Here is an 11487-nt window from a genome sequence, read left to right on the forward strand (position 1 = left end):
CATATCGGCGCACACTCCACTGCAGAGGGATCTAATTCTGGAAAGAACTGTATAGTTAGTGGAGAGATACAGGATGTTGCAAAATTCCCGTTAAAAACTTCTAGGGAACTGAGTGACGATATTCTGAAGAGGAGCCCATGTATGGAAAGGTATATCCGTGCTACAGCCGTATAAATACACCTTCGCTAATGTGGTATGCAACAGGGTTATAATCACTGGAGGGGGGGGGGTTACTTACGTCTGATCCTATGCTGTCATTTGACGGCTGTCTCCTCTCTGACCTGGATCGAGTCTCGTTCATGTGACTGTGAGTGTTAGAGCAACATTTCTGAGTACACTTTTGCCGAATACACCGACACGAGTATCCTGTGTGGCCAAAGCGCACAGTACTGGAAGAGCTGCTGGTCGCCTTTATCAAGATCGTTGTCCACAACGTCTGACTCCTCCCCACACGCTTTTCGTTGCCATTGCACAACGTCTTCGACTATGGGTGTCTTCACCGTCAGCAGGTGCGTCTGTGGTGCCCCGTGGAGACGCAGCGCACGCGAATTGGAAAATATATTTATATGGATATTGTGTCTGTTCTTCCGGACATGTGCGAAAGGACGCTACGAATGTAGTGTGTGGACATACAAAGGTGAGAATGTGGGTCTCGCGGGAGGCGTGCGCGAGACAGTCCCTGTAGTCTCACTATCCTCTGTGCCGTCTGTGGCTCAGATGGATAGAGCGACTGCCATCTAAGCAGGAGATCCCTGGTTCAAGTTCCGGTCGGGGCACACATTTTCACCTGTCTTCGTTGATATCTATTAACGCCCGTCAGCAGCTGAAGGAAATAATATCATTGTAATTTCAAATTGGAAAACGCCCTCCTGTAAAACCAGTGTCTCTGAAGACCGATTTTTTTGATTCTTTGGTTATTAAAGAGTGAAACTGTAGAACAATAGATGTACTCGGTCACATCTACACTGAAATGCCAAAGAAACTATTATAATAATACGTATTCAAACACAGAGATATGTAAACAGGCTTAATATGGTGCTGCCGCCGGCAACGCCTATGTAAGACATGTGTCTACCGTAGTTGTTAGATCGGTTACTGCTGCTACAATGGCAGGTTATCAAGATTTAAATGACTTTGAACGTGGTTTTATACTTGGCGCAAGGCCGATGGGACACAGCATCTACGAGGTAGCGATGAAGTGGGGATTTTCCTGTACGACCATTTCACGAGGGCACCGTGAATATCAGCAATCCAGTAAAACAATAAATCTCCAACATCTCTGCGGCCAGAAAAAAAATCCTGCAAGAATGGAATCTGAAGAGAATCGTTCAGAGTGGCGAAAGTGCAACCCTTCCGAAAATAACTGAAAATTTCAATGCTTGACCATCAACAAGTATCAGCATGCGAACCATTCATGGAAACATCATCTACATGGCCTTTCAGAGCCGAAGGCCCACTCGTGTACCCTTGCTGACTGCACAGCACAAAGCTTTACGCCTCATTTGGGCCCATCGGTACGAACATTGGACTGTTGATGACTCGTAACATAATCCCTGGTTGGACGTGTCTCATTTCAAAATGTATATACAGTATGGACGTGTATGGGTATGAAGACAACATCATGACTCCATGGACCCCGCATGTCAACTGCGGACTGTTCAATCTGGTGGAGGCTCTGTGACGTTGTAGAGCGTGCGCATTCGGAGTGATGTGGGATCCCTGATACGTCTAGATACATCCTGTCTGATCACCTGAATCCATTCGTGTCCATTGTGGATTCCGACGGAAGTGGGTAATTCCAGCAGGACAATGGAGCGGCCCACACAACCACAGTTGCTACAGAGTGGCTGCAGGAACACTCTTCCGAGCCTAAACACTTTCGCTGGCCACCAAACTCCCCAAACATAGTGTACGTTTCTAGTAAATTTTATAGCATTAACTAGCATATCTGGAATGCCTTGCAACGTGTTGATCAGAAGAGATCTCTGCTCCCTCTTACTGTTACGGATTTATGGGCAGCTCTGCAGGTTTTATGGTGTCAGTTCCCGGCAGCGCGACTTCAGCCATCAGTAGAGTCCATGCCACGGCGTGTTGAGGCACTTCTGCGTGCTCGCGGGGACCTTAAACGATATTTCTTTGGCTCCTCAATGTAACAAATTACTTATCAAAGTGACAGCGTTACCAACATGTTTTCAAGTGGTTCTAGTATACGGTACGTCTCGGGAGACAGGTTACAATTTAAAATAAGAGTATTATGTACTCAGTCCCGTCTACAAGTTGTAGCAGGTAGTGATGGGAATTTCAGAACATCCTGTACGTTTCCAGCAAACTGTATAGCCGTTGTCGTATTACAATTGGTATCTGCGAATACATTCCATAATTCGTGACAGATCGCGAGGCGCGACTGCAGAAATCCGTAGCGTTTACCCAGGGGGCGTCTCGGCTACGGCAGCTCTGACGGCTAGTTTGAAGGCCACTTTCAACTAGTGTTGCCAGAGGTGTCTCTTTTTAGAGATTCTACGACTCGCCCCACGTAAGCTTTAAAAAGGAAGACCAAATGCTCCAACTTCTGGCCTCTGCTAACATTTCGAAATACACTATCCTATCAGTGAGTGTACAGACACCTGTTAGTGGACATTAATATGCAGTGCGTCCACCCTTTGTCTTTATGGCGGCTTGAACTCTGCTCGGGACACTAAGTGAGGTGCCTACCGACAATTTACGCACCACACACGGATATCGTATCTACGTGTTTGTACACGCAAGGCAATAAATTGCTCAGCAAGATCGCCATATCTCTCATCAATTTTCAACATCTGGAGCACAATGGGCAGGTTCTTTAAAGCAGGTCGCGATTTTGAGGATGTAACGAACCAACTGAACTGAATTTGGTACGATATCCGTCAGAAGGGTATAAACTAACTTTATCAGTGAATGTCAAGCCTAGTAACTGACCGCGGAAAGGCCAGGGGTGGCCCAACACGTTATCGACTTATCAATTTGTGAAGCTCTTTGTCTTGAATTAATCATCCAGTTTTTCTTCAACTCTAATCATTCATTTGACCCTACACGTACAGTCATGCTCAAAACTATCCTAACGCCCGAATTGAATTTCGCCTGATTCACATGCAACCCACATAACGCAACTGTCTAGCAGGTCCCCTTATCGCTCCTTGGTACAGTCGTTTGACTATTGAAAATGGTTCCAACAAATCACCACAAGAAAACACTGTTCTGTATCGCAATAACTCAAGACGTAAAGTAATACCACGATACTACAAATATCACGGAACACCTTACCACAGATAAGACTGCCCTTAAGGCTTGTAGCTCACATTTATTACAATAAATGACATACCTGACATTTTACCACTCTCATTATTATTACGTCATATAGGTAATGCACATTGTAAATTCGTCGAATTCATGATTTACTCTTCAAAGTAACATACCGTACTTATCATTGAACACAAAATGAGATTAAAAATTGAAGTTATTCACGGGCAACCAGTTGAGAATATGTATGAACTTCAAATGACACGACGAACCGTCTCGTTCTGCTTATGGATGCAAACTCAGGTCATGCAGACTAAGCAATGATTTCGTGCCTGACGGATACTAACTGTCACTCCTGATTAGGCGTACAGAGAGTGATATACCTCGATTTTAGACAGAGCCAGTTTTCAAATTTCAACTTTAAATTACATATCGCAAGTATTTTTGCCGGACGCGAATTCCTACCCAGCACCTATTTTCACTGTTAACGAACGACGAGAGATGTTGAATCTTGGTTCTTAACAAGTAACTTACTTGAATTGCCGTGAGGTAAGGCTTTGTACTGGGCAGGGATTCGAACGTATATCGGCAGGCAGTAACATCTCTTAGCTTTTGGTTTGGCAGCACTCGACAGCCATTTCTAGGCGCAAGTAATAGAAGAATGGCAGCGCGTTTTTGTTATCAAGTAACGTCTTCATCGATTACTTTAGTTTTAATGTAATCTATGAGTAATTGCTGATGTTTGATATTAACATGAAAAGAATTCTGTAGACAGAGAAAGAACCTCTTCTTGGGAAACTACTTGTATAGTGACCAAAAGGCACGAACTTATATTCAAGTACAGTGTTCCAGCAGCGGCATGAAGAAAATGATAGTAATAATGTCGGTAATAATCCAATTATCCGGTAACTTCACACTTCCCAGTGGATCTTCACGAACTAAGAAAATATCTGAATTTGTGAACATTTCAAAATGGCTTCACATCGAGCCTATGATGTCTACAAGGGTCTTTACATCCTGCTGACATGAGAATAGCATAATCTCCGCGTCAGAAGCTTTTTTCTACTTAAACATTTAATAGACTCGCGTTTTATCCACCGTGACTACTTTTGTAAGCTCAGCACATCATCCATTGCAGCTCACTCCTGGGGCTGGGAAATGTGGGCACAGTGGCCTGGTGGAACTATCACAGGAGCAATGCGTGGGTTCAGACATTTACTTTTAAGAAGCACAAACAGATTTACTTTGCGTCTGGTAACCTCAAAAGAAAGACGTTATAATCCAGAATTCGCAATACAAATCACGTTCCATCATTACCAACTGGGCAGAGCCAGGTTACGTTGGGAAATGACATAGCGGAAGTCATCGTAAACAGAAATACAGTCGCCAGTAAACTTACTTACATTAGAAAATTTTATTTTATTTTATGAACCGATAGCCATTTAAAGGATGGGGCTCTTATTTTACTTGTAATTGGTTCAACTAGAGACGTTGAAAAATTTGGTGCTGGACTGTGATTCGAATTCGTTTCTCCTCTTTCGAGGATCTGAAGCTCTCGGGACATTATAGTTCAACCATTTCGTCCCTTTTCGCAAGACTGCAACCTTCTCTAGGTCTCCTCCAAAGGTAAGGATGTGGGTCCGAATCCTGATCCAATACAAAAATATTCATAGTTTCAGTTCAAGCCCTATAACGTGCACACCGTCCCGCTAGTGAAAACCAACGTGTGCTTTTAATGTCTATTCATGTGTTGCCAACAATCGCAATAGGTGTCATTATTTCTTGTCAAACACGCACACACCTTACCGTTGGTGAGTAAGCAACTGATATTTAAGCTATATTTGTGGATGTACGGTAGGCGTGTAGTTAGATTGTCACTTAGGTACAAAAGTTTGTATCCTTAGTTTAGATTCAAACACCTAGCAGCTGGTAAGGAAAAGCGATACGTAACATTTGATTTTACTTAATTAACAATACGATTACGTGTTGGGTTCGTATCTCCGTCATATAAATTCACATCATGCACTTAATCTTTAAATGCATGCGCACTTAGTTACTTGAGCTTGGAGGTATATCAGACATCTTTCGTGGTTAGTTAACAGGGACGAAATTGTCTTGTTAGGAGTCCAGGTTTATTACAAAAATTGTCGTCTTTTATTTTCAAGTTTAGATTTCATTACTGGTATTGGCAAAAATTTCGGTAATTCATGACTCTTCATGGATAGCCATCAATATGATATGATTAGATTACATTAGATCAATTTTTGTTTCATAGATCATGAATACGATATTTCGTAATGATGTGTAACGTGTAATTTTAATGAAAGATTTCTTTACATACCATGATTCAATTTCTTTACAACAATTTCTTACTCTCTCTCATTCTTTTTGATTTCTCTCTCTCTCTCTCTCTCTCTCTCTCTCTCTCTCTCTCTCTCTCTCTCTCTCTCTCTCTCTCTCTCATATACACACACACATTCTTTTTTTCTTTATTTGTTTGTTTTGCTCGACTATCGGCGAGGCATCAAAACGTCTCTGAATGAGCTTCTTAGTTTTTAGTACACTTACGAAATAAATATAAAAACAACTGTGAGAGTTACTGGTATATGATGCTTAGTTTTCAGTTAGTTTGGAGTATTATTAGTAACCACGCTCCAGTCCCTAAACCTAGTTACAGAAATGCGAATCAGACGCATTACGTATTCCAGGCCGTAGCAACCGCGACTTGGAGACACCAGCTATGGTCACTTCACAGCCCGCTGTACGATCACATCGGTTCGTCTTCTTTCTGCTGGTACTGTAACTGAGATTTGACAACAAGGCAACGTATGTTTTGCAACTCTGTGTTCGACGAGTTCCTTCCTGGTGCGCACGGAATTTATCCTCAAAGTTCACTTGATTTTACCTGTCATTTCCATTGAATAATCTGATTTATTATCACGTTAGGTGTAACAAAAGATTGTAAATTTACGGTTTTCAGCCCAGAAAAGTCGTTGCACGTGGAAATCGCAACTAATCTCGTCCTTTAAATAGCGGTTTACGAGTGCTAGACATTATCGAACTCGTAAGAGTAAGCTAAGACACGTACTTCTACGCCAGCTCTATGGTAATGCGCTGACCTGAGAAATAGCATCTGTTATGGTTCGCACTTCCAGTCTCGCTGACTGTAACGTTTTTATCCCTTCTGTGAAAGAGCTACAAGCAGTCAGATAAAACATCGATAAGGAAATCGCAAAAAAATACTTTCGGCTCATAGTGCAATGGTGAAAACTTACAATGCTGCACAACGGGTAACTCCTCTTCCCGCAGCTGACAAACAAATTTTGGGTTTCTAGGAATACAAAACTTTACTTATGAAATGCGACATTTGCAATGCACGACGTTTTCAACAAAGAGATGGCGCAATACAGTAGCTCAAGTGGAAAGAAACACTTCCTTTTCAAATTTGTGCATCCTACACTGTTGGCTGTTCTGTGTAGGTGGCAGGTACGTGATTTTATTTCGGTGATTACAAAATAAAGTCGAATTTATGCACTGGGTAGTCGAGGCAGCTAGTTCATTGTGATTCGGTCAACCAAGTAAATGAATTTACTGAACCTGCTGCAAATTACTACAGGAAGCCTGTGTGTCAATTCTCATCCAGAGAGGTGCAACGGCGTTACGATAGAAAAATGAGCCACATACTTATAATATGCTTGTATATCTATGGACTGGGTTCGATTCCAACTTCTGTCAATGATTTTAGATAAGAAGAGACAGATTCCATTCTCTTCTGGCTACACCAAGTGAAGAAGATATAATGACATTGTGGTCTGAAATTAACATGAAAAATAATATTCCTTTACTACAAAGTAGACGTTAGGATGAATCACAATAAAGACTGGAGCGGCGACACGTAGAAACCTTTCTTATACTTGTTATTTATTTCTAGTGACGAAACAAACGCTATGTAGGCTCACAGGACATTTAGTCCATATTTTATATGAGCTTCTGTATGTCGATAAAATCGGTTCTGATCTGGGAATGCAACTTAGACCGTACTTAACGCTGAATTTGATCCCTTCGTGAGAATACAGCACGTCTACAATTTGTTGTTTGTTCAGAACTGCAGATTCCTCAACATCTCCACATACTGCGCGTGAATGGGTTCGAATCCTGGCCCGGCACTATAGATTTCATTATGTATTATCAAGCTCTAGCATGAGAACACCTATCTGCTGGTGGATAATTATTTTAATGTTTAATGTATTTTCATTCTTTGTCAACACTAACGATATGTGACGTTTTTGACACCCAGTGAGACACAGAACTATTTGCGAGATCACTGTAAGTTCAAGATGTTAGTCCGAGCTGGACAAAAATTCGGAAGCTGACGTATCTTTGTGTGTAGTCAAAAGCGATATGATGTGTGGAGCTGTATTCCCAGTGAGCACTGAACTCTTCGTCATATTATTTCTAGTTCAAACACGCTCACATGTCGCTGCTGGTGCAACAAACCCATATTTAACGTTCGTTTTCTCTAGAATATAACAGCGATAGATGCCGGGTTGGAGTCTTGGGAAGGAAAAAAATGTATGTTTCGTCTCGTCATTTCAGTTAAAACATCTAGCTACTGCCGAGAAAACCCGAAATGTCACAGTTGATTGTGCGTCGATATCTATCCGATTAAGTTCTGAGTTCGAACCCCTGTCCAACACAAAGCCTTACCTCACGGCAATTCAAATAAGTTACTTGTTAAGAACCAAGATTCAACATCTCTCGTCGTTCGTTAACAGTGAAAATAGGTGCTGGGTAGGAATTCGCGTCCGGCAAAAATACTTGCGATATGTAATTTAAAGTTGGAATTTGCAAACTGGCTCTGTCTAAAATCGAGGTATATCACTCTCTGTATGCCTAATCAGGAGTGACAGTCAATATCCGTCAGGCACGAAATCATTGCTTAGTCTGCATGACCTGAGTTTGCATCCATATGCAGAACGAGACGGTTCGTCGTGTCATTTGAAGTTCATAAATATTCTCAATTAGCTGCTCGTGAATATCTTTAATTTTTAATCTTATTTTGTGTTAAATAATAAGTACGGTATGTTACTTTGAAGAGTAAATCATGAATACGACGAATTTACCACGTGCATTACCTATCTGACGTAATAATGAGAGTGGTAAAATGTCAGGTATGTCATTTATTGTAATAAATGTGAGCTACAAGCCTTAAGGGCAATCTTATCTGTGATAAGGTGATATTTGTAGTATCGTGGTATTACTTTGCATCTTGAGTTATTGCAATACAGAACAGTTTTTTCTCGTGGTGACTTGTTGGAACCACTTTCAATAGTCAAACGACTGTACCAAGGAGCGATAAGGAGACCTGCTAGACAGTTGCGCTATGTGGGTTGCATGTGAATCAGGCGAAATTCAATTCAGGTCGTTCGGATACTATTGGGCATGAATGAACATCACGTGTATCGATTTCCATCGCGCTGGGGTAAGTCCTCCGGGGTACGTTTATTCTCCCTAGTGTGTAAATATATTTGGAGCATGTCATTCAAAAACGTTTGAAACGACATAGACGGGAGCGGGTTGTTGTTAGGAGAGCAGAATGTATTAGACTCGCGGATCATGTGGTGTTATTGGCAGAGAGCGAAAGTATGACTGAAATGTTAAAAGAATTGAACAAGAGACGTGAGTAAATTGGAATGAGAAATAATAAGAAAAACGCAAAATGTCCGGTGATAGGTGCAAGAAAAGCAAGAACAACTATAATGTTAGGCAGGAAGATACACAACAATTTAGTGTTTTTAGATAACTGCGACGTGCTATTATGGACGACATTGGAAGTAATAAGGAGGTGAAAATACGTATAGCAATTGCCAACGAGACGTTTCATAACAGGAGGCTTTTATGTGGGTGCGTTGATAGGGGATAAAATAGGCAGGCACAGTGAGAAATGAGGTGGTGTTGATTGGGAGAACAGAGAGAAATTTTAAAGGTAGCAGGATGAGCAAACACAATTGGCATGGACACTGAATGAGAAGAGATTGTTTATTGATGGTATGAAGGAAATGGTGAATGCAAGAAGAAGAAGAAGGAGAAGAAGAAGAAGAAGAAGAAGACGCAGAACATACCAGGTGGTGGACAGCGTAAGAACAGAAAATAGTTGTGAGAAAACAAGAGGGTAACAAATGATGGGACTGCATGGAGAACTACATGTGAAGACCTGCCCTAGGGCAGAACACTCATGGTGGTGGTGTTGATGAAGAGGAGACTTATGTAGGACATTTTGCAAAACGCCCATTTTCTTGTAATCCAAATTTAAACAAAACATAGGCAGCTTATAATTTGTAGTCTATAAATGACCGTGAATTGCGTGACAGATGGAACTTGCCAGTATACCAGTTATTAGGACTTATTCCCACTCCACTGACGTATGGAGCGTGCGAACTGTGGCTGCTTGAAAGCCTCTGTGCGTGCTGTGCTTAGTCTCTTCTGGTCTTCACGCTTCCTACAGTTACAATACGTAGGCGGTTTAAGTATATTCCATTCCTACTTTCATCATGTAACGTCAGTTCTAGAAACTTTCTAATTAGGTCTCCTCGAGATACTTTACTCTTCCACGGGATAGTCTGTGTCTACCATGAACTGTCCGTTAGTCAGTAAGTGGAATAACTGGTTTTCCGACACATGTCGCCATGTAACTGTCGCTCTGTCTCCACGCCAGAGAGACGGAAATTCTGTGTGCCACATTTGAAGATGAGTCTGTAAAGGTTACAAAACTAGTTAATGGAATTACAAATAGTTGAAAAAGTGAGTTTTTGCAGTTTTCCGTATTTACATTCAATGCACTAGTCACAGGCTCTAGGCGATCCTTAGGGGACAAGCTTAGTCGGTTGAGAGCGTGATGTGTCCCTCCGAGATTAATTTCACCTGGGCTTTAAGCGACTCACCAGTCAGCATTTACAGAGCTGCCAACTACATCTCACACCGGGAATATGACCAGGATTGGTTTGCATCGCAGCCTACGGAAGAGAACGCAAATCGAACGATCATTCGCAGTCATTCCCTCCATTGACTACCATTCGCCTATATTCAACAGTTAAGGATTCCTCCGGAAATATTCCAAGTAGACTTTCTCTAGATATTTTACGTTTCTTTCCAAGCGCCTGCCTGTTCAATTTGATCAGAAACTGTGTGACATTCTCCAACGGGTCAAAAAACCTGTGACCATTCGTGCCGCCCTTCTCTGTATACATTCAGTATCGCCGGGCAGTTGTATCTGATTAGGATCCAAGAATCTCGAGCAATATTCGGGGATGGGTCGCAAGCGTGATTAGTAAGCAATTTCTTTTGTACACTGATTGTATTTTCCTAGAATTCTACCAACGAATTGCAGCCATCCACCGTATTTCCCTAAGACTGCGACTATGTGACGGTTCCATTTCAAATCTCTAGAAATTTTTACACCCAGGTATTCATGTGGGTTGAGCGATAGCGAGTTTGACTCGCTGCACTATACTCGTAGGATAAGGTTATATCGTTTTGTGAACCGAACAATTTTACATTTCGGGAACATTTAAACTAAGTTGTCATGCTTTGCACTACACTGAAATCTTATGAAGGCGTGACTCCTTTCAAACAGAACTTTATTACAGGCAACAGCATCATTTGCGAAAACACTGAAGTTCCAAATAGACCGCGTAACCACGGCCCCCTTCTCCCCTCCAAATTGCTGTCTGAAAACTGGAAGTCCCATTCGTAAAACACCTTCAGAAGTTCGTTCACATTCCGTATCAGTTAATGTGTTAAAAACTTGACCTGAAGAAACATAACCCTTTGCAGTTGAAGACCCTCAGTTGTAAGAGAAGCTAGTTTTTCGAAAACGTCTCAATATTTATGTAGTGAACTAGGTGTTGTACAATTCTATAATTTTCAGGTACATTCGGCGACGTTTGTGGATACTGTCTGACAAATGTGTTGCGAATAAAGTGAGTAGTAAAGAAGTAATAAAGTGAAACATCAAGCCTGATGCTGACACCTTACTGCACGATCAGCGAAAATGTAGAAGTGATAAAAGTCTTTTTCCTTTCATCATTATGTCAGGGATGTCAGAGGGGAAAAAAAGTTTCGCCAAGTTTCGAAATTATGTGTGAAGTTTGTTGGAAGTCGCCACGTGCTGCCTTTCACAAATGCTCGGTGAATATAGTCTCGATAATTTGC

Source organism: Schistocerca gregaria, unplaced genomic scaffold, assembly GCF_023897955.1.
Source record: "Schistocerca gregaria isolate iqSchGreg1 unplaced genomic scaffold, iqSchGreg1.2 ptg000199l, whole genome shotgun sequence".
Taxonomy (NCBI): Eukaryota; Metazoa; Arthropoda; class Insecta; order Orthoptera; family Acrididae; genus Schistocerca; species Schistocerca gregaria.